Below are 22,794 nucleotides of genomic sequence, written 5' to 3'. Positions count from 1 at the left end.
GCTCTAACCACCAGGCTATAGAGTAATCTGGAGTGGGTTACTCTCAGTCTCTTCTGCTGAAGCTATTTCACTTTGTATCAATAATAAAATAATCCTTGGGGTAGGGATTTGAGTTTGGGTGTCCCATATCCCAGGCGAGTAACATAACCTTCAGGCTAAATGTTATATGGGGTAGCGGCACCATCACTGTTTGTTTTGTGAATGGCTGCTAAACCTTCTTGTGAATTTAGCCCCAAACTTGTTTTTGTCTAAATTTGCAAATTGTTTTGATTGACCTGAAACTATATTTTTCAGTGAATAATCTATTTGTCTGAAAAAAATTTGCTCAGCTCTGGGTCATTTTCCTGAGTACTGAAAACAGAAGTAAGAGTCAATTTCTTCCTCATCTGAAGAATCTTCCTACAATTCTGGCATTATAAATGATAGGCAACTGTGAGCTAAAAAAAGAAATAAATATGTTGAGGGGTTGTGTTGATACATTGTTATCCATAAAGTGTGGAAAATCTTGCATCATTAAAGTCAATAGGAGTTTTGCCATTGACTTCAATGGAGTCAGGATTTCACCCTAAGTGCACATAGAGTGGCTTTTTTAAAATTTTGAATAATGTAAGGTTCATCTAGTTTCCTATCCCTCCTCCCAGTTACTTTTCTCCTCTCCCTACTCTCCCTTCCTTTAATTCTCCTTACCTCCCTTTCATTCTTGCTCTGTCTGCTGTATCTGCCAAGCAGTTAAATTTTAAAATAGATTTTTTCTTTTGAAGTGCTAATGCCAGCACTGATGTTTCTGTAGTGTTTAACTTTGCTGGCTGTTATTGGTTCACTTTTATTCTTTGTTTTGTGTATGTGGGTTTTTTTTTAGTAATCAGGAGCAGAAAAAAACCCACTCCTAATTAAATTTTCTAGATAAAAGTTAAATCCCAGCAGCCATACAACCTCAGGCTGTGATCTTGTCAGATCTCACAAACTAAACAGGTTGGCATTGGTTAGATCTCCAAGGAAAACCCAGGATACTGCTTGAAATGGTGCTGGAGATTCAGTAGTTGCCCCTCTTCCTTCTTTCTGAATCATATTAAACCACTGCATATAAGTCATCTTGATTCACTATTCTAAATTATTGTGTAGTGTTTCTGTGAGCTGTTGAACAGCTGCCACCATCCATCTCAGTGATGTCTGCTTTTCAGTGCTGAACAAAATTACTTTATAAAGATGTGGGTATATATGTAATTATTACTTGTATTATAGTAGTGCTTAGAGGCCCCAACAGGGTTGGGACCCCATTTGTGCAAAGTATTCAACAGACATATAATAAAAGACAGGCTACGCTCTACAGTTGTTTATCTATTTAGTTATATAAATATGTTAATATATTAAATGATTTAGAATCCTTATGAACTATAAGTATGCAGTATTATTAAAGCAGCCATCATGTTGTGTAAATGATTCGTACATTGTAAGAGGTAGAAAGTTTAGAAGGGTCTCCTTTTTAGCAAGGCAAATGTTTTAATTCATGAGTGTGCTTTGTATTACATTTTGGTGATTTCAGGTTTTTCCAGCTGCAAAAAAGTATGACCAATTAACAGTAAAGCCACCAGTTGTGCTGCAGTAAATTTACTATAGAACTCTGGCACTATTAATTAGCCAACATTGCCCACCTTGTGATCCCCTAGTAAATGTATTGCCAAACTATTACATTTCCTGGTAGTAGAAGCAGACTTTGTCATTATATAAGTTAGCTAATTAGTTGTATTTAAATCTGTCTGGTAAAAGTGGAGAAGAGGGGAGCAGGGAGAGAAATGAGGGTACAAGTGAGAGACAATGGAGGGGGGGAGAGAGAGAGCGAGAACAAGTACTGTTGCCCTAGCGCACTCTGCAATGATTTAACAGATGTACGTCTTGCTGTTTACACACTGAGAATATTTCCTTTTTGCACTAGGATCATCAGATACCTGGATATATAATATTATTCTAAGGTTCACTTTTGCAAAATAACTTGAGATGTTTGGAATGCAGGAAGTGAGACTGTGTGTATATCCATATAACTGAATATTATCACTGCCACCATAAATATTGTTACAAACCATAGTTCAGTTAAAGACTCTGAGCCAGCTATCCAGTCTCCAATAAGTCTGTTTTGTGCTGCAGAGTGGCACAGGGAAATCTTCTAGACTATCATCTTCCCTGTCCAGTACCGGTGCTGGTTAGCGTTGGGAAAGATAGAATCCAGAAGCCAGTAGGGATATTATATTTTTCTTTTCTCTGCTAGGGGCTTTTTAGCAGAGAGAAACAGTTTGGTTTTAAAAGGGAACCAGAGTGAATTTTTTTTTCTGCTCTCTCTGGCAGTTTTTGGCTTGCATATTAAGCAAGGAACCATTAAGCTGTGACAAACAGGTCTTTTGTCACACAATAGCACTCCCATTGAGAGTCATTACCAGCACTATATACATGCAAATAAAGTCGTTTTTCTGGTTTACTTAACATTGAAAAGATTAGCTAAAGGAAGAAAGGGAAAAAGGCACTGTTGCTAGGCAGACCCCAGGAGACAACAGAGCCTGCAGTTCAGATAATAAACACCAGAGGGCACCCCAACACAAGAAAACAGGAACCATGCCTAACAAGACAAAAATGGAGGCCGAAGAACAAAGCAAAGAAGCAGAACACAGGCGACAACTGGGAAAAAGAGGTGGAGCTGAAAGAAAGAGAAGAACAAATCAAACAGGCAGCCCATAAAAGAGAACAAGACACCAAAAATGCAGCCCACCACAGAAAACTAGAAGAAGAAGAGGTGGCCCACGGCTGAGACCTGGAAAAACAACAAAAAGAAAATGAAGAGAAGGAAAATCAGAGAAAACATGAACTGGACTTAGCGCAGGCTGGGCTGAATGTGCCAGCCAATCCTAACAACCCTTCGCCAATTATGGTTCGACATCCCAGGAAATTTCCCAACTACAAGGCAGGTGATGACACCGAGGCCTTCTTGGAAAATTTTGAAAGAGCCTGTCTTGGGTACAGCATCCCTGAAGACCAGTACATGGTTGAATTGAGGCCACAGCTCAGTGGACCTTTAGCAGAGGTGGCAGCTGAAATGCCTAAGCAGCACATGAACGACTATAAACTTTTCCAAACCAAGGCCAGATACAGAATGGGGATAACCCCGGATCATGCCCGTCGGCATTTCAGAACCCAAAAGTGGAAACCAGATGTGTCATTTCCCAAACACGCCTACTACGTTGGGAAAAATTATGAGGCCTGGATATCAGGACACAATGTTAAAACCTTGGAAGAACTGCACCTCCTCATACAAATGGAGCAGTTCTTGGATGGTGTTCCTGAGGACATAACACAGTACATACAAGATGGAAAACCCAAAAATCTCGCTGAGGCGGGGGAGATTGGAGCCAAATGGATGGAAGTGGCAGAAAGCAAGAAAGCTACTGTCAAGGGGAACGAATACCTCAGGGGGCACACCGACCATAAACCCTACAACCGAGGACAGCCAAAGACTCCACCTACAACCCAAGTAAAGCCACAGACGCCCTATTCTTCCGCCTCACCAGTCTCCAGTAACTCACCTCGGCCCAGTGATCCATCAGATGGCAGATGCTTTAAGTGTAATGAACTGGGACATATCAAGGCCAACTGTCCAAAGAACGCCATCCGAGTGCAATTCATTACACCACCATCACACCAAAGATCCCCAGGCCCAGATGCCTCTCAAATACCCTTGGAGCGGAGGGAAAATTTGAGAGTGGGTGGAAAGAAGGTTACTGTGTGGAGAGACACGGGGGCACAAGTGTCAGCTATCCACCAATCCTTCGTAGACCCCAAATTCATCAACCCAAAGGCCCAAGTGACAATTTACCCCTTCATGTCACAAGCTGTAGACTTGCCTACAGCTGAACTGCCTGTCCAGTACAAAGGCTGGTCAGGAATGTGGACTTTTGCAGTCTATGACAATTATCCTATCCCCATGCTACTGGGGGAAGACATGGCCAACCAGCTGAAGCGGGCCAAGAGAGTGGGAATGGTTACACGTAGCCAAACCAGGCAAGCTTCCAGACCCATTCCTGTTCCTGAGCTGTCCACAGACGCCCCGTCTGTGTTACCAGAGACCCAGACAGAGGTAGTGGACCCATGCCAACCACTGAAACAGCCACAGCACCTCCAGTCCCAGGCCCGGAACTGGAACAGCAACCAGCACCAGCAAGTGCAACCACATCTTCAAACTCAACACCAGAGGGCACCAGCGAGCCAAAACTGGCAGAAGCAACAGACAGCCATACCCAAAAGGCTCAGCCAGAGCCTGAAATCCTTCTCATAGCTGAAAGAGAGGCAGACAGAAGACAAAGAACAAAGGACACACACAACAAACCCTCCACCCAGATTTGAAAAAGTCTTGTTTCCTGATTGGTCCTCTGGTCAGGTGGTTCAGAGTACTTCTTTCCAGGTGAAAGAGACGTTAACCCTTAGCTATCTGTTTATGACAAGCACATTGCACACCAAAGATTCTTGGCTATTGTAATTGACTCTTAACAGCTTCCTGAGGCTGTGTAATTTATAACAGATTTATGGCTACTCTAATTTATGCCAGGGGCTAGGACTGGGCCGTGGCTGCCTGCATGAGCAGGGGAGTGCAGTGCTGGCTCTAATCCTTTATTCACCCTCTGCCCTGGTCCTGCACAGCTCAGTGAGACCCAAGGATCTGGAGAAATGTCTCCTTTTTTATATATAATCTTTCATTAGTCGATACCCACTCCAATCATCCACCCCTCCCATTTTCTCTTCTCCCTTCTTTAATTCAGTCTCTCAGAAAGACCAAATCAGTACAGTGCAGTGGATGCAAGAGTGAGTAGATTTAAAATGGGAAATAGAATAAGTAATATGTGTGGCAGTTTTAGAAATTATCTGTTCTCAATAGGAATATCCTCATTAGCCACTGAAGAGTGATATGATCACCCCATTTTATGAAAAGAAATTCCAATATTCATAGAATAACACTGACATACTCCAACTAACTTGTCTGTCACTTTAATATTAATAAGAATTTCTAACTGTCTTATGACTTCAGTGAGAAAAGTCATTTCATGATAATTAAGAGGTCATGGATTACAATACCCAATTACCAAATAAATATTCGAGAAGATGCACTTCTCTGGAGTCTTTCAAAGGTTAGCACTGTATGAATACCAGATGCTGCAGATGTCAAGCCCTGAGGTTTAATACAATGAAGTTCCTGTGAGTTTTATGCAAATTTAAATCCATATCTGTCTGAATAAACTCACTTTATTATACTACTATGAAGAAAATTTCTAAGATAAGTAATAAAACCTTAGGCTAATGGTCCCCAAAGTGTCAGAACACTTTAAACTTATTAAAAATTAAATATATATTCCACATAACATTTATATAAATATGACAATTAACATTGATATAACAAAAGTCAAAAGGAAATGAATCAAAAAGAATGTGTTGAAATTGACATACTCCCAAGAAATATTTCAATTTTGATGAAACTGCATTTTCAGATGTGAAATTTCTCTCACAAAAAAATGTCCACCCACTCTTCCCTGAAGCCTAAGAATATGTGTAAAGCACAACTGGTAAGTCAGGGTTAGAACTGGTCAGAAAGTTACATGGAAAATTAAATTTGTATGAAAAAGAGAACCTAAATGTTTCATTAAAATGTTACGGAGCCAGGCTGGCAGTTTCTGAAGGCAGAAACAGAAGCAGTCATCTATTTGAATCACCTTAGTCAAACTGAATTAGGTTGTGACAACTAATAGAATAACTGTGTGTGCTTAAAAGTTCATAACAGGCTTTTGCCTGAGTTATCACAGCATGTATGCAGTTATTGGAAGATTGGTAGTTAGAATTACAGCAATCCCAATCATGAGAAAAATGGTAACATTTCAGAAAAGAAGAATTTGAAAATGTTTCTTCATTTTATATAAATTTTTGGAGAAAATGCAATTGTCCTCTGAAGGGACAAGTACGGAAGTATTACTGTGTCAAACTTGTAGACTAAATTCATTCAGTCAGGTATAAAATAGGCTGCTTTAAGCACAAACCACAATCCAACCTGAGCTATGGAATTGTTAGTGCTTATTCCTTTGAATATAGCCACCATCTAAAAATCAACAACAAAAAAGGAAAGAAAGAAAACATAAAACAACATGGTGCCATGTAAATTAAATCCCTCTAGGAGCAGTTTTCTCCTTTCCTCTTGTCTTTTTTTCCTCTTTTTTCAGACTTTGTCCGCATTTGGCATGATGTGGGCTATATTCTCAATTACCAATGTGACCCTATTGCTCCCCATCCACTTGGTGTAACCAAGGGGCAATTGGTCCTTAGGTTCTGATTCTGCAAATCCTGGGGAGCACTCTGTTCCCACCTGGAGCTAGGGTTACCACAGAGTAAGTGTGAAAACTCAGGATGCGGGTAGGGGTTTAACAGGCGCCTATATAAGAAAAAGACCCAAATAGTGGGACTGTCCCTATAAAATTGGGACATCTGGTCACCATACCTGGAGCGCCACTAATGTGTGGGAGTCGGACCCTCGTCTGTAAGCTTCTTGGGACAAGGGGCCTGTCTCTTTATTCGGCAGGAAGCAAGGCACCATGTGGGGCAAAGAACTAGCCACGGGTGGTGCCATTGAAGTCAATGGGGGTTTGCCCGGAGGCTTTGGCCGCTAGACACTATTGGCTCCACCAGGCTTTCCTGCGGGTTTGGGCCAACACCCCCAAACCTCACCGTTCAAACGCGCACGCTGCTGGAAGCCGCTCAGCCGGCCCCTCTGCACGGGCGAGCCTGACCGCGTTCTAGCCCCGCTCTGCTGGAGCAGGGGCTTAGGTACCGCGCTGGATGCCCCCCCACCGCAGCCCGCTCCCCGAGAGCGGCGGCCGGGGCAGCGCCAGGAGCCCGCCCGAGCCCAGCCCGGCGCGGGAGCGGTACCTCCTGAGGCAGGGTAAGGAGGAGCCGGGCTCGATCCCACAGCGGGTGTCTAGTCACCTGCCCAGACTCCTCCCCTCTCTCGGAGCTAGCGCCGCGCTCCCAGCTGAGCCGGGCCCCCTCCGCTCAGTGCCCGGCCGGCCGGGGAGCCATGCGTCCGTCCAGCAACTCCGGAGTGACCGCGCGAGCCGCCAGCCCAGCCAAGCCCCCACTCCCCTCGCGCCGCGCCGCGTCTCCTGCTCTGGTCACCCGCGCTGATTAATTAATCATGATGGGGCTGCTGCTCTTCCTGCATTTATCTGGGGCGGACGGGGCCACCGGCTCCAGCCGCAGCACTGTGAGGTGAAGCGAGCGCTCGCCTGCGCCCTCCAGCATCTGCTCCAGCTCCCAGCCCGGCATACCCTGACGCCGAGGAAGCGTCGCTCTCTATGGCTCCGGAGGAGGTAATGAGAGTAAGGACTTGCCATAGGAGCCAGGGACTGGCTTCATCCCTGGCTCCTGTTTCCAGCAGCAGGCAGGAAACAGGGCTGGATCTGGGGGGCAGCGTAAGGTTGTGCATGAGTAACTCCTGCTTTTATTGTTAGAGATCCCTTGGTAGCCCAGGAAGACGAGTAAACAGACGCGCAAGTAGCCTGATGTCCTTAATCCTTTCAATAGTTAAGAATCGGCTCTCCCTGCATAACTCTGCATGATTCATTCCTACTTTTACAGCTACGGATGCTGTCAAAAACATTGTGACTTAAACCTCCGGACTTCCAAGTCACTTGAAAACATATGAAATAATAAACACAGCAAGTACATTCATAGTGCCCTGGTTACACCATAGGAATGAAGATTTGCTAATTAATTTACATACTAGGAAATTATCTCGTGGGGGGAACCACACCCTATTGCACCTGCTCCATAGAGATTTGTCATCTGAATCTAGAGAACAGCCATAAATCATGTAAAGTGGTTGCCTTAGATTATGCTTGTGAGATCTGTGGAATTATGAATCCAAGTGCTGAATTTAAATTTTCCACTAGGAAAAGACAGGCACCATTTAAACTCAGGTCAGATCCAAAGTACTTCATTTCATTTAAAGCTAAGCTGCAGTTATTTACTGTAATGCTGAAGAGAGCACTCTTGTCTTGTTCTGATACAAATACAGGTAATCCTTTTAGAGTACATAATATTGGGTACATTGTTGAATTGTGATATTTCTCAGTCTCAAAAATGGGTGACTAATATCAGGATTATGTTTTAGACTTAAATGCATCCCTTTATTTTGACACCTGTCAATGATAAAATGAGACTCGTTGGGCTATGTTAAATTTCACTGTCAAAATTCTGGAGAGTAGGCATGAAAGATCATGTTCTCCAATTTATATCATGGCTGAAAATTTGACTGGAAAAGCTGCAACTCCCAGTATGATTCATTTTCTCTTTCTCTTTACAAAAGAAAATCTATGCCAAATGTACATGGACTACATTGACCCTCTGAATCACCCTTTTAAAATTGTAGTAAACTTCATTCTCTGTAGATTTTTTACTACTTCTCCAAGTAAAACACTTTTAAATAGTTTTTGGTTCATGAGAATGAAATGAGATTAGCCAATATTCTGTTACTTTTTTTCCCAAAAAGCAATTGCATGTGACTGCTATTTATAGGAATCTCTTATCAGTATGGTTGATATTGGTTCACTAGTTGGGCAATTTGATTATAGACCGGTTTAGTTCTATAAAATCGTTTGTTTCATGTTATAGTATCTTTGAGATAAAAAATTAGATTTTTTTGTTGTGACATGAGTTAAACTTGCCTATATTTTATTAGTCATACTTGCAGATTTGAACAGATGGCTTGTGTCTGTACATATGCAAATACTATTTATGTTGGATTAATATTAGCAATCTATAATATTTTTAATAATTGTTATTCCTATATGTAAATCTTCTGGCAGGAAACAGTGAAAGTTGCAAAAACTACATAAGTTTTGTTCTTCCAATTGTGCAAAAATACTGATGTCCGTACTAAAAAGACTAATTGTTATGTTTTGCAAGTTTATTTGAGGCATGATGACTGAAGAAAATGAAGGGTGCTGTTGTTATAATAGAAGTGGTGTATCTGGTTTGACCTTTCATAACTTGCAGGTTTAATGAAGAGAGATTGTTGTCAATTAGTGTAAGGGAGGCTTCTATGAAAATATGTGATAAGCTCAGAAGTAACAAAAATAAGCACAAGTGATCTTACTACTGGACACATCTAGTCTTAAAAACAAAAATGATTATACTAATTGTCTCATCAAAATTCAGCACTACAACTGAAGCATGAAGGAGTCAAAAACAAACAACCAAGATGTACAAAAAGAACAAAATATAAAAAGAAATTATTGAGGAGGAAAATATATATGTGAGTTGTGGTCTTTCTGTCAAACTCAGTCACTTAAGGATTGACAGAACACAGTAGATAGTTCATCAAATATACAGGTGTGTGTGTGTGTGTGTGTGTGTGTGTGTGTGTGTGTGTGTGTGTGTGTGTGTGTGTGTGTGTGTGTGTGTGTGTGTGTGTGTAAGTTTGTCAATAAGCCAGTCAAAAAGGTGGGGCATTAAGTGTAGATGTGGGTGAAAAAAGGAAACAACAGGTCAAATCACTGTGAACAATGGGGTCTTCTTTATTGGCTTCTTAGTTGGCTTGAATATTTGCTGTTGCAATTGGAGGGCAGTTGCTTTTCTTTAAAAGCATAGTGTTTGCTAAATATCATTCTGCTATCACTATCAATGGCATACTTAGAACTGTCAGTAACATTGGAACATTCAGGGTGTTCAAAGTATTCACTGAGTGGTGAGCAACTCAGAGAATAACATATTGGATATTTGGCTGGAGGGGATGGGAATGGGGAGATTAGTACCATAGTTAACTTTTTATTTTTGGATATATCAAAATGTCTTTCCTTATGTGTTGGCTTTTTTTAAAAGAAAAACTATTTAGCAATAAATTTTTTTTTCACTGATCTAGAAGCTGATTGAATTTGGATTGCAAGTCCTGAACCTGTATAGATTGATAAGAGAAAGTAAAGTGTTCTACATGCTCTGTAGTAGTCTGAGATGGCAGGGACTTTTAGTAGTCCTCTTGCTGTCACTCTGGCTGGTGTTCTGCCTGAATACATTGCTACAGGTGGCATGGAAAGTCTGGAAAAAAAAGATGATACCAGAACCACCATCAACAGTTTGAGATTAGTATCCATATAAGGCTGAAGTATAATATGTTTCGCCACTGAAGCCTGGATCAAATTATGTTGGAAATCATTTGTTTCCATTTTAATCAGAATGGTCAGCCAGCAGCAAGGAAGGAATGTGCACGTACAATCATCATGCTTTACGTCTCAGACTATACTGACACCATTGGTTGATACAATGAATCCAGGGCTCAATGACTTGAGTAAGTGATCATCCCCTCTGGTTTTTCAACTGCTGCAACTGGTTGAGTGTTACTTTTCTTAAAAGTGTAGTGCTCCATGCCTCTTGGTGACATGTGGTTTAAAAGGAGCAGGGCAGAGCAGAGCGGGCTGACCGCAGCATTTACTCAGCATGCTATAAATGACCTATAGTTCACTATTTGACAGTCGGTCCATATCTGTGATAATGTGAGCATGCCTTCCTTACTGTCTATAGCTTGTTTTTCAATCACTTTGGTAGTCTCTGGTGCTTGGCATCATAAAACTATTTAACAGAATGTCTGGAGATACCAGAGGGATATTACCTGGGCATTAGCTGCAGCCGTACATTTTAAGAGTGGTTGGTATGAAATATTTAGATGGCAGTAGAAGTCTAGAGAGTGCAATGCTGACAGCATAGGCCTGTATGCATGAGCAATTCACTATCCAGTCACTATTCTTGTTTTATACATTGTCACTTTTCTTGAACATGTCTCTTCAACTTGTGCTTCAAAAGATGGTGGTGCTTTCAGGGTTCAAAACAAGTTGTTCACTTCAGCAAAACTGGAAGGAGTTCCATAGTCTTTGAGAGTGGACTCATAGGTGTGGTCAGTTACAGGCTAGCAGTGGGTGGCAGTAATCTAGGGAAATAAAACCACACTGAGAATTGGCAGGCACACACAAAGACAAGTAATTACAAACTTGGTAGCTGGTGAGTGGTGGAATGTTAATTTTCTTATGAGCCTGTATGAGAGGCAATACCATTCCAGGCCATCAGTCTGTTTGTTAAAATTCCCAGTCTCTGCTTGAATCTCTTGATTTGAAGAAAAAAGTAAGTTTCTAGTCTTCTTCCATGCAAAGATAGCCTGGAAAATGTAAAAGGATATGAACCAATCACTAGGGGTTAAAGCTTGGAACTGATTTTTTCCTAAGCATTGTGGGTTATTAACAGTCAACCTGGTTTAGGATTTGGTGTTCAGAAAAAAGAATAACTCCAGGTCTTTGGGGTTGTGGGTTGATGTATTTTTGTGGGGGAGGAGGGGTTAGAGTGGTGGTGAAGACTGCATACTGAGTTTATGGTTGTAATCAGTGTCATGTAAACTACTGCTGAAGGCACTAGAGCCACCATAAGCTCCCTAATAGCTAGCTGCCTGGGCTTGTGTCAGTGCCTTTGCTGAGCACCCTGCATGACTTGTGACCATAAGGAAGGGCAACTAGGTAGTAAGAAAGTCAATGTGGTCTAGTCGACTAATCAAAGGCCTGAGAACAAGGGGCTAATCCCAGCTCAGGCACTGACTCTATCTGTGGCCTTTGTTAAGTCACGTAAGCCAGATATTTTAAACCTGTGTGCCTAAAGTTATGCACCCAAAGATAGAGGTGGAATACCCTAGTTCACCCTTGTGTCTTTTTCTTCTCTCTCTCCAGTGTTTTTCTGTCACATTCACTAGTCATGCTGAAGCTGGCTGGGAAATATGTTTTGTTCCTATGAAAAAAAGATGAAAATTTTACTTTAGAAGATTTTTCTTCAGAAGTTTGTCAGGTTTTAATTGAGAACCCCAAATAGCTTGTTATTTTTTGGCCAAAAATTAATTGAAAACAAATTTCCAAGTTGATGAAAAAGCCATTTTTAATTAAAAAAAATTGAATGGAAGATTTTGACCTGCTCTAATCAGTCCTTCTTATTCCCTTTGTTCATTTGCCAGCATCATACTACACTCTCTGTACTTGCCTTTGGCCCAGAAGCTGTGAGGAGAAACAGGAGCACCTGGCATTGGCCACTGTTGGAAGACAGGATACTGGGCTAGATGGACCTTTGGGCTGACCCAATATGGCTGTTCTTGTGTTCTAACACCAGCCCACAGTTTTTTCATCAGTGGTTGCCTGCATGTGTTAGTGCGTCTGCACTGCTCATAGGCTCACCATTTGCAGAGTGTCCAGAGTCTTGCACTTTGCATGGATCTGACTGTGGCCTTGTCTACATTAGAAACTCTTACCAGTATAGCTGTGTTGGTTAAGGATATGTTTGTTTTTTACTGACATAGCTGTGACTGCAAAAGTCCTAGTACACTGCTACCTCAATATAATACGACCCAATATAACATGAATTTGGATATAACGCATTAAAGCAGCGCTCCATGGTGGCAGGGCTGCCCACTCTGGTGGATCAAAGCAAGTTCGATATAATGCGGTTTCACCTATAACACGGTAAGATTTTTTGGCTCCCAAGGACTGCGTTATAATGAGGTAGAGGCATATAAGTGCAGTTTTACCAGTTTATACCAGTACAGCTTATGTCCTTTCAGCCAGGTCTACACTTAAATGTTTTGCTGGCATGTTGGTTAAGAGTGTGCAAAAAAAAAATCTCACCCCTCCCTACCTGACAGACCTATGCCAGCATAAGCCCTAATATAGATGGAGTTGTACTGTTGAAGTCTGTTAGCTAGTGTAGCTTATTTCATTTGGGAACTGATATAAGCTATTCCAGTGAAAGAACTTTTTGTCGGTATAAGCTATGCCTCCACTAGGAGTGTTTGCCAGTAGGGCTATTCCGGCAAACCCTGTCCAGTGCAGATACTGATACCAGCAAAGCTTTCCTAATGTAGACAGTACTTTGTGTGGAAGAGTATTATCATGAAGAGGTTGCTTGTTGTGAGGCTTCCTGGGGACAGGAGGGCAGCACGATTTATGTCAGAACTGGAGTGCTCCTTGAGGTGCATATGTACTGATCCATCCTGTTGTCTGTCTTACCAGCTCAGCTGGCCAGTGGCTACTTCAGGTGACAATTCTCCTAGGGCTGACAAAAACCATGAGACAACATTCTGTTTTTTTGTTTTTAAACTGATAGGGACAGGCCCTGAAAATGAAGTAGTTGAGCTTCTAGCAAAAAACAGATTGTCTCTGTCTGTCTGTCATGAAAATCTGCTACTATACAGGATACTACATGAGGAGCTCGGGGGAATTACAGCCCAGTAAGCCTTACATTTGTACCCGGTAAATTGGCTGAAACAATAATTAAAAATAGAATGATACCTAGAATATCATGATATGATAGCAATTAACAAGCATGGCTTCTGCAAAAGAAAATTTTCCCTTAGCAATTTGTTAGAATTCCTTGAACAGATTAATAAAATAGTGGCTAAAAAAGAGCCAGTTGATATTTGTTTGGACTTTTTTAAAAGGCCTTTGACAAAGTCCTTCATGAGAAGCTATTAAAGAAATGAAGTAGTTGTGAGGCAGAGGTAAAATGCTATCATGGATCAGAAACTGGCAACGGACAGAAAACAAAGAATAGGAATAAAAGGTCAGTTTTCATCATACTAAAGGTAAATGGTGGATGCTTACAAGATTCTGTACCAGGACTGGTCTCAGAGTCGGGGCTCCAGCTGAAGCCCGAATGTCTATGCTGCAATTTTATAGCCAGCCAAGTTATGTGAGCCGAGTTAGCTGACCTGGACTCTGAGACTCAGTACTACGGGTGGGTTTTTTTGTTTTGTTTTTTTAAATCAGAGTGTAGATGTACCCACTGACGGTAGGACTTGATGTTTTCAGTAGTAAAAGGAGTATCCATAGTTACAATAACAAATATTAGGGTGGATAAAAATGTATAACTTAAAAAAATTACTTACATTTATATTAAATATAGGTTTTTTTTTAATTAAACTTGAAATTATGGCAGCCTGTGTTAAGGCCTGAACTTACTATAATCAATTGTCAACGTCAGTAGCATTTTCTGCAGGGTACAGAGAGAATACTTTCTTCAGTTTATTCAACTAGTTCAGTTCAATGACTAGTTCATTCATAGTTAAGAAGTCAAGCGGGAGTTGAAAATGCAGGAAAGCTTGTTTTCCTTTTCCTATCTATGAAAGAAAACTACATGTGAGAGGCTGAGATCTACAAGTTCTAAAACTTTGAACATAAGAATGGTCATACTTGGTTAGACCAATGGTCCATCTAGCCCAGAATCCTGTGGCCAATGCCAGGTGTTTCAAAGGGAATGTACAGAACAGGCAATCAACAGGTGATCCATCCTGTCGTCCACTCCCAGTTTCTGGCAAATAGAGCCTAAGGACATTCAGAGCATGGTGATGCATCACTGACCATCTTGGCTAATAGCCGTTGATGGACCTATCCTCCATGAACTTATCTTGTTCTTTTTTGAACCCTGTTATAATTTTGGCCAGTTCTGAATGACAATGGTGGCTGGAAACAATCAATTCAGTTCACTAACCTACAGATAATACTTCATTTGTTTAATCAGTCAGTCAGATTTAAATACAAAGCATGTTTTGATAAACCCTTTTTCTTATGTATCCAGCATATTTACAGTAGTTTTATTTAACTGTTTTTTTAAAATGTTGGTTTTGTGCATTTTTAATTAATTCAACTTTTCATCAAAAAAGAGCTTGACACAAATCACAAGTGAGAAATGCATCATTCACCATTTTCTAACTTAATAAAAATGTAAAAATTAAGAATCTGAATAAGTGTACTGACCACTATCAGAGACAGGATACTGGAGTAGAATGACCACTTGACTTATCTGGTATGGCAATGCTAGTATTTGGAGTTCACATGACAAGCTTTTATTATTTGTAAAACCTGAAATTGTGGTGGTCATTTATATTAATGAAGAATGGCTGTGATCATGATGGACAGTCAGAGTTATTTTTGTTTGCTTTTTGTGGGGGACAGAACAGCAGTCAGTAATTTTGGTCAGAGGCGCCGACTTTCTAATGTGCCGTGGGGTGCTTGACCCCTGCTTTACCCCAGGTCCTGCCCCCACTCCATCCCTTCCCCCAAGACCCCACCCTGGTCTGCCTTATCCTGATCTGCCCCCACCCTGCCTGTTCCTGCCCCTGCTCCAACCCCTCACTCACTCCTCCTCCCTCCTCCCCAGCACCTCCTGCACATCGTGGAACAGCTGATCGTGGCAGGCGGGAGGCGCTGGAGAGGGAAGAGGAGGCGCTGACATATGGGTGCTGGGGAGAGGGGGAGGAGCTGATCGGGGGGCTATTGAGCACCCACTGGTTTGGTTCTCCCCCCCCCCCTCAGCCCCACGTGGGTGCTCCAGACCCAGAGTACTCACAGCGTCCGTGCCTATGATTTTAGTGGCTCCTGAACGGCATTAGTGTTGGATGTCATCTTTTGTATCAAACTTTAGCCAGTAGATGTTGAATAAATTAGTAGCCCAGGCACCTATCCACTGGAATGAAAAAGAGCTTTCTTTCTCCCACTCCTCTGTCAGAGTATACTGACTGTTAAGGGGAAAAGAGGAAAGATTTCTGCTACTCTCCCTTCCCCAGGCCCTTGGTTGCTGCTAAAGTAAAAGTGCTCTCTGTGACACTCACACACAGAAGCAACCCTAGCTGTTGTGTTGGCCAGGGTGGAAAACATTTTAGGCATCCCCACCCATGAGTGGGCGAGCAAAAAAAATATTCACACAATTGTGAAGAGGGGGCTGGCCCATCAGCTGATCAAAACCAGCTGCCTTTCTCTCCCCAAAAAGCCAAGCAGCACAGCGGTCGAGCACTTCCTGTACGGGCGTGCCCAAGGTGACCAACCGGGTTGCTCACCCTTAGAGTTGGCCCTATATGTGTACACACTCGGTTGCTGTTTTGTCAGTCTTCCTCACCTGTGTGAGAAACTCAAGTGCTGTTTGCAGCTTTCCCTAGCAAAGTGAAATTGACATAAATGTTGTCCATTTCACTGCTGCCCAAGAAGTTCTGAATGAAAGTCTCCTGTAAAGGGACTGCATGAACAGTAAAGAACTGTTAGTCTGTGGGCTCAAAAAAGTCCTGTCCCTTCAGTGCACATTTAGGAGGTTACCTCTACAACCAAGAACTTAAATTCTTTTAAAATAAAGGCCTAACTTCTGTACAAAATAGAAGGATTTAGGCCCCATTGGCTACTCATCTACTCTTAGTGGTAAGGTTTTTTTCCCCAAGCCCAGACAACAAATATATGTAGTCCGTATTTATGAAATGTATATGTTCAAGTGGTAAACAAAAGAGTTGGGAACACTAATAGAAAACCATAAGAACTATAAAGGCTTGGATAAATGGAACTCAAATAAAAATATCCATGCATTTAACATATTTTTTTTTTCAAATGTAGTATTTTAATGTACTTTTGAGTCTGGTTAGTACATTGACCAGTTATATTAGTGGATTGACCTTATTTTAGTTCATGTTGACATCATAATTAGGTTTGTAAAGACTTGTTCTGGTGTTGATTTGTTTCATCTTGACATTGTAACATGATCTTTGTGGAATTGCACGCTTACAATTTTGCTAGTGGCTTAAAATTAGAATGTAAACATCAAGAGAACAATACAAAAACCCTGTGTGAACGACACATTGAAAAATAAAGACAAGACGTACAGATTCTTATCCTAAGTAGCACTAGCTTACTCTTACACTAGGGTGGGCAAACTATTGGATCCAGCCCTTCAGATGTTTTAATCCAGTCCTTGAGCTCCTGCTGGGGAGCGGGTTCTGGGGCTCCTGGAAGCAGCGGCATGTCCCTCCTGCAGCTCCTACGTGTAGGGGCAGCAGGGGATTCTGCACGCTGCCCCCACCCCAAGCGACGCCACTACAGCTCCTAGTGGCTAGGAACTGCAGCCAATGTTCCAATGTTCCAATGCAGGGGTGGTGCCTGCGGACTGGGCAGTGCACAGAGGTGCCTGGCCGTGCCTTCACATAGGAGCCAGAGAGGAGACTTGCCTCTGCTTCCAGGAGCTTGTTTGAGGTAAGCGCCACCGAGAGCCTGCACTCCTGACCCCCTCCCATGCCCCAACCCCCTGCCCCAGCCCTCATCCCCCTCTGTCCCAGCCCAGAACATCCTCCTGCATCCCCAACCCTTTATCCCCAGCCCCATCCCGAACTTGCACCCCCAGCCTGAGCCCTCCCCTCACACATCCCAACCATCTTCTTCAGCCCAGAGCTCCCTCCCACACCCTGAACTCCCCATTTCTGGCCCCACTCCAGAGCCTGCACCCCCAGCCGGAGCCCTCACCCCCTCCTGCACCCCAACCCCTAATTTCATGTGCATTCATAGCCTGCCATACGATTTCCATACCCAGATGTGGCTTTTGAGCCAAAAAGTTTGCCCACTCCTGTCTTACACACACAACATTTCCCTTGTTTAGATGCTCAACACACTTCCCTGTGGGGAGCTGTCCTGCCCTTTGGAAAAAAACTTCTCCCTCCTTGTACAGGCAACACAATAGTGGGGCCAGGGGAGGCAGAGGCAGGAGTGCCTGAACACACATAGTCACATCATGTTCCTGAGTATAATCTGATCCCAGTCTGGCCCATACAGCACTTGTGAAGTGGGAAAGTTAATGTTCCTTGTGTGAAATAATATGTATGATCTAAACACTACATCTGTATTGTCTGTATGCATGTAATTTCCATTTTCCCCTTTAAAGCTGGGGAGAAACCCTACCCAGGCTTAAAGTTTAGAGTGGAGGGTTTGAAATGTATAGCTCTTTGAAGTGAATGGATTGTGGGAAGGGAGGAGCTAATGAGTCAGATCTTGAGGCATAGATGAACTGCACAATGCATAGGTCAGGGTAGGTGGGTGCAAAGATGACAAAGCTCACATTAGCACTCCTCGATACAGTTGTATGTAGGTAACTACCTCTTTTACCATGTTAGAACAGTCTAAAGGCTCTTGTCATTTACTTAGGCTCCAAATGTTCATAAGAGACTGAAAATGCCAATGACCGTTGTGGCGCGCACACTCCTATTCTTTTGGCCGTGCCCCTTTTATCTGCTATTCCAGTAGCAGAAAACGGGAATGGCATCTGAGTACCTACATTGGCACTGCACCGTGGGAGGATGGCTTGTATGCTGCATTGATACTCCATGCACTGGGTAACCTTGTTTAAGGGTCAGATTGCTGTGTGCCAGGAAATCTGTTTCAATATCTTAACTACTGCTTGGCTGGAGACAGCTGTCTGCAAGGTTGGGTTATTAGGCCAGCGGTGCATCCATTTCCAAATGGACAGCTGTACCTTCACAATGGAGGGGGTTGGGAACTTATCACTAAAATGAAAGGTTAACATTTTACAGAATCTTGCAAAATGCAGAGAAATCACAAATTGATGGGATCCACAATTTTCTCACATCCATGATTTTTTTTTCTTGCCCCCGATGTGAAGACATAGGTTTCTGGAGGTCCGAAGATATATGTACCTGAAGTTCATAATTTGGTATAGTATTACTCAGTCTGTGTAATCTCTGTATGACTATACTGTAATACTGCCTAAGGCCCATCAACTCACAATTCACATCCATTAGCCTACACATGAGGTGCCTTCTAGAAAAAAATAAAGGGCTTTCTCTGTATGGCAGTCAGTCCCTCTCTAGAAGGCAGAGACATGCAGATGTTTGGGAGAATGACTGAGAGGTTGTCAGCTGCAAGAAACAGCCATGACCTGAAACACTGCGAATCATATAACAATACAATTTCCAGTCTTTGTCCTTTTTCTTGATTTCTCCCCTCCTCCCCCTCCAGACCTGGATGCATCATTTTATAGTCTGAATTTAACACTGGTCAGAGTAAATGACTTCAGTTTTTAATCTGTTTCTCTTCTTGCTTTCTTAAACTAACATCATCTTGTTTAAATGTAGTTATAATTGGGATCTGATTGTTATCTGTGTGTCCCTGGGAACAGAGGCTCCTTTGCTCTTGGGGACTGAGTAGGTTGGACCACAAAGGTGGCTTATGTAAGCTGGGGCATGGTCCCACTATTGTGGGAAACTTTCCTGGCTTCTGCAGTACCCCGGTGAAGAGGGTGAGCGAAAGGATCTGAGTCCTCGCTCCCACTTCCTTTACCCAGAGGCCTCCCTGTCCTCGAGGACTCCCCTTCCATTCTCAAGTCTGGCAGAGTCCTCGTAACCCCAACAAGTCTGGGCCCAGGATTCCTGTGGGGCTCAACCCCCAATCCTGCTGTGGTTGCCTGGGACAAGGACTAGGTTGTCCCCACTCCGGGGTACTCTCTCTGCACTGGGCATCTCCCTGACCCACTGATCATTACGTACATGTAAGGAGGCGCCCTGGCTCTCCACCGCGCCTGAGAGGGACGAGCCGGAGCAGGTGCCTCGGTGGGCGGAGTCAGCACTCCCTGTCCCCGCCCCCCGGAAGTCAAGGGGCGGGACAGGAAGTATAAAAGCCAGGCCCCAGCGCTCAGTTGGGAGCAGGCTGCCGGAAAGGACAGACGCTGGTGCCTGGGCTCCCGCCGGGCCCAGCCTGCCCCGTGCCCACTACCCAGAGGAGCGCTGGCCGGACCTGCCCCGCACCCACTACCCAGAGGAGCGCTGGCCGGACTTGCCTCAGACCTGGTACCCAGAGGAACGTCGGCCTGACCTGCCGTGTGCCCGATACCCCGAGGAGTGGCCTGAGCTTCCCCACGACCGGTACCCGGAGGAGCCCATGGTCTGGGACCTCCCAGACGACGCCGGCAAGGACCAGGTACCCAGAGAGGGGGAGGTTGGAAGTGGCCCGGGGGTAGCCGACCCTGGTTTGGCTCCTGAAGAGCCCGAACCCATGTCAGTGTGTTGCGGCCAGGATCCCCACTGACCACAGCGGGTCTTGACCGCTGCTAGGGCCCCGGGCTGGAACGCAGTGGAGTGGGAGGGCCTGCGTTCCCCCTGCCACCCGTAACTGGGTGGCAGACTCCCCCTCTTCCCGCCTATTGCCACTGCTCTACCCTGATCCAGAGGGCCAGAGCTAACTAGACTTGTGTTTGGTGCCCCGCACGGACCAAGGGCTGGGCCCCTTTGGCTTTGCCACTGCTCTGCCCCGATCCAAAGGGCCAGGGCTAACTAGAACTTTTACTGCCCCGCCCTGCCAAGGGCCTGGGCTGATACTGTGTTTGCTCAGCGCCTGCTAGAGGCCTGAGCTTGAACTGCTACTGCCCCGCCCTGCCCAAGGGTTGGGGCTTATTTACTTTGAGAGCCCCGACCCCGGCTAGAGGGCCGGGGCTCTACCTTGTTTGCAGACCCTGTACCCCCCTCCACACCTGCGGAGGGGCTAAGCCTACCCGGACTGCGGCGTGCTAGGAGGCGCCCTGGCTCCCCGCCGCGCCTGAGAGGGACGAGCCCCAACACGACCGGCTTACAGTACAGTTCAAAGCAAATACAAGTTGTTTAATTAACAATTTAAAAAAATAATAAGGAAAAATGGCAGGGAACATTACAAATGGTTTCTCTGGATATCAGGGCACTTCACATTCTGTTCATTGTAGGTCCCAGGTCTCCTTCTGAGGCCCTGGCTCTGCTGCAGGGATGCTGCTGGTTGGACACTTGTCATAAACAGATAGTTAAGGATTAATGTCTCTTTTACCTGTAAAGGGTTAACAAACAGGGAACCGACCACCTGACCAGGGGACCAATCAGGAGACAAGATACTTTCAAATCTCGGTGGAGGGAAGCCTTTGTTTGTGTTTTTTGGGTTTTGCTTTGTTCTCTCTGGGCTCTGAGAGTGACCACACGTTACCTACAGGCTCTCTAATCTTCTATTCCAATTTTGTGAGTATAGAAAGGCGGTATAGTCTTTTTTTATTTGTTTTCCTTTATTTGCAAATGTGTAGTTTGCTGGAAGTATTTTAAATTATATTTTGCTGGGGGGAGGCTTCTTTCTAGTGTCTATAAGCTGACAGACCCTGTAATATTCCATCTTGAATTTACAGTGACTTTCTTTATTCTTTTTTCTTCTATTAAAAGTTTTGCTTTTTATGACCTCTCTGATTTTTTTCCCTTGTTAAGGCTCAAGGGAATTGAGTCTGTACTTAACAGGGAAGGAGAAGGGTGGAATCCCTTTGTTTAGATTCACGGAGCTTGAATCTGTATATCCCTCCAGGAGCCTAGGGAGGGAACACCTGGAAGGGAGGAGGGGGAAGGAAAATGGTTTATTCCCCTTTGTTGTGAGACTCAAGGAATTTGGGTCTTGGGGGTCCCCAGGGAAGGTTTTGGGGGAGACCAGAGTTTATCAGGCACTCTACTCTAAGTCCTGATTGGTGTCAGCACTACAGGATCTAAGCTGGTAATTAAGCCTAGGGGAATTCATGCTAGTACCCATATTTTTGACGCTAAGGTTCAGAATTGGGAATTATATTATGACAACACTTGCAATGGTGGTGGCCACACACCTCCGGGCTTTGGGTTGTAAGACTCTTCTTCCCAGCATCAGCCCCCCGTTGGGTTAAGATCCCCCTGCAGGGACCCTTGGCTGGGGGTGTCTTTCTGCGCTGGGCCCTTTGCCCAAGGTCCCCCCTTGGCTTGCCCCAGTTGCTCACCACACCTGGCTCTGTGGCTGCAGCTCTGCTCCCAGCACAGGATCTACTCTCTCCCTGGGCTATGTCTGGCTCTGCTCCCAAGTCTGACTTGTTTCCTGAGCTGCTTTTCTGGCCTCTCTGGATCTGGCACAGCTCTGCTCCCCAGCTCAGCTTGGGCCCCTGCTTTCTCCTTAGTTCGGCCCCACTTTATCTGACCCAGGCAATTCTAGCTCACAGGGAGGATGGGACCTCCTTGGGCTCCTGACTCCCTGATTAGCCTGCCCATCCTGTCAATCAGGCTCAGAGGCTAAGGCTGACCTGGAGCATTGGCCTCTCCCCAGTCTTTTAGTGCTGGGAGCTAGCCAACCAAAACACCCCCACTGAATGTTAGGGGGCAACAGTCCCCTTACACATAAAATAAACTCTCATGGCTAGTAGTGTGCAGAGACTGCCAATAACAGGGAATGACCATATGTTTTAATGAGGCACTTGCAATCTCTCTCTTGTGAATTGTCCCTGCTGCTTTAGATCAGAAGCCTCTGTCTTGGCTGGGCATCTGGTGAGGCTAAGAAGGGAGAGCATGCATTTGTTTTTTCATTGTTATCACAAAAGGGTGGAGAGCCATTGCACTCTGCAAACATTTCAGCAGATAACTACAAAGCACGCTCAGTTATGATTTTTTGATTATTTAATTTCTTTTCATTCCCTATCCCAAATTTAACCAAAAAGGTTTTATTCATAGAGGTTAACCACGGGTTAACTTTGGAGGGTGGGCAGGATTTATTCGTATATCATCTTTATAATATTTGGGATCAAAAAAGTCTTTTGCTTTTTTCATCTTAGTATTTAGCTCCTTTTAAAAAAATATTTTTTCTCCAACTTTAAATAAAACACAAACTAACATCATTTCCTTCTGGCATGAGACCAGCCAAAGCTTTAGACCCAAACATTTTTTTTATACAGCTTTGGTTTGTAATGGAACTTTGCACAGTGTGTAACTGAAATGGCAGCTATTACAGCTGCCCAGTCGTGATATCCCAAAGCACTTTACAACGTATAAAGAAAAATGGAAGCTAGGAAGCTGTGTAGATCTTATTTAATAGCAAAATTAAAAAATACAGTCAGTTTTTCAAACTTGAGTGCCTAAAGTTTAAG

The 22,794-nt window shown here is 43.9% G+C and overlaps 1 protein-coding gene across 3 annotated transcripts in view; it reads left to right on the top strand.

Annotated features, from left to right (window-relative positions):
- Positions 1 to 7,154: 7,154 nt before the first annotated feature.
- Positions 7,155 to 22,794, top strand: part of LOC115655402 (heparan sulfate glucosamine 3-O-sulfotransferase 1-like) — a 116,468-nt gene continuing 100,828 nt past the window's right edge. Inside the window, exon 1 of one of the 3 annotated variants that reach the window (XM_030570821.1) lies at positions 7,155 to 7,388. The gene's annotated coding sequence lies outside the window, so the exon portion shown is untranslated. Of the gene's footprint in view, positions 7,389 to 7,934; positions 7,998 to 8,031; positions 8,096 to 22,794 lie in introns of those variants that run through there. The other 2 variants (XM_030570822.1, XM_030570823.1) reach the window with 2 other exon arrangements.

Source organism: Gopherus evgoodei, chromosome 7 (genome assembly GCF_007399415.2).
Source record: "Gopherus evgoodei ecotype Sinaloan lineage chromosome 7, rGopEvg1_v1.p, whole genome shotgun sequence".
NCBI lineage: Eukaryota > Metazoa > Chordata > Testudines > Testudinidae > Gopherus > Gopherus evgoodei.
The sequence above is the reverse complement of the archived record's forward strand: the minus strand, read 5'-3'. Positions and strand labels throughout refer to the sequence as shown.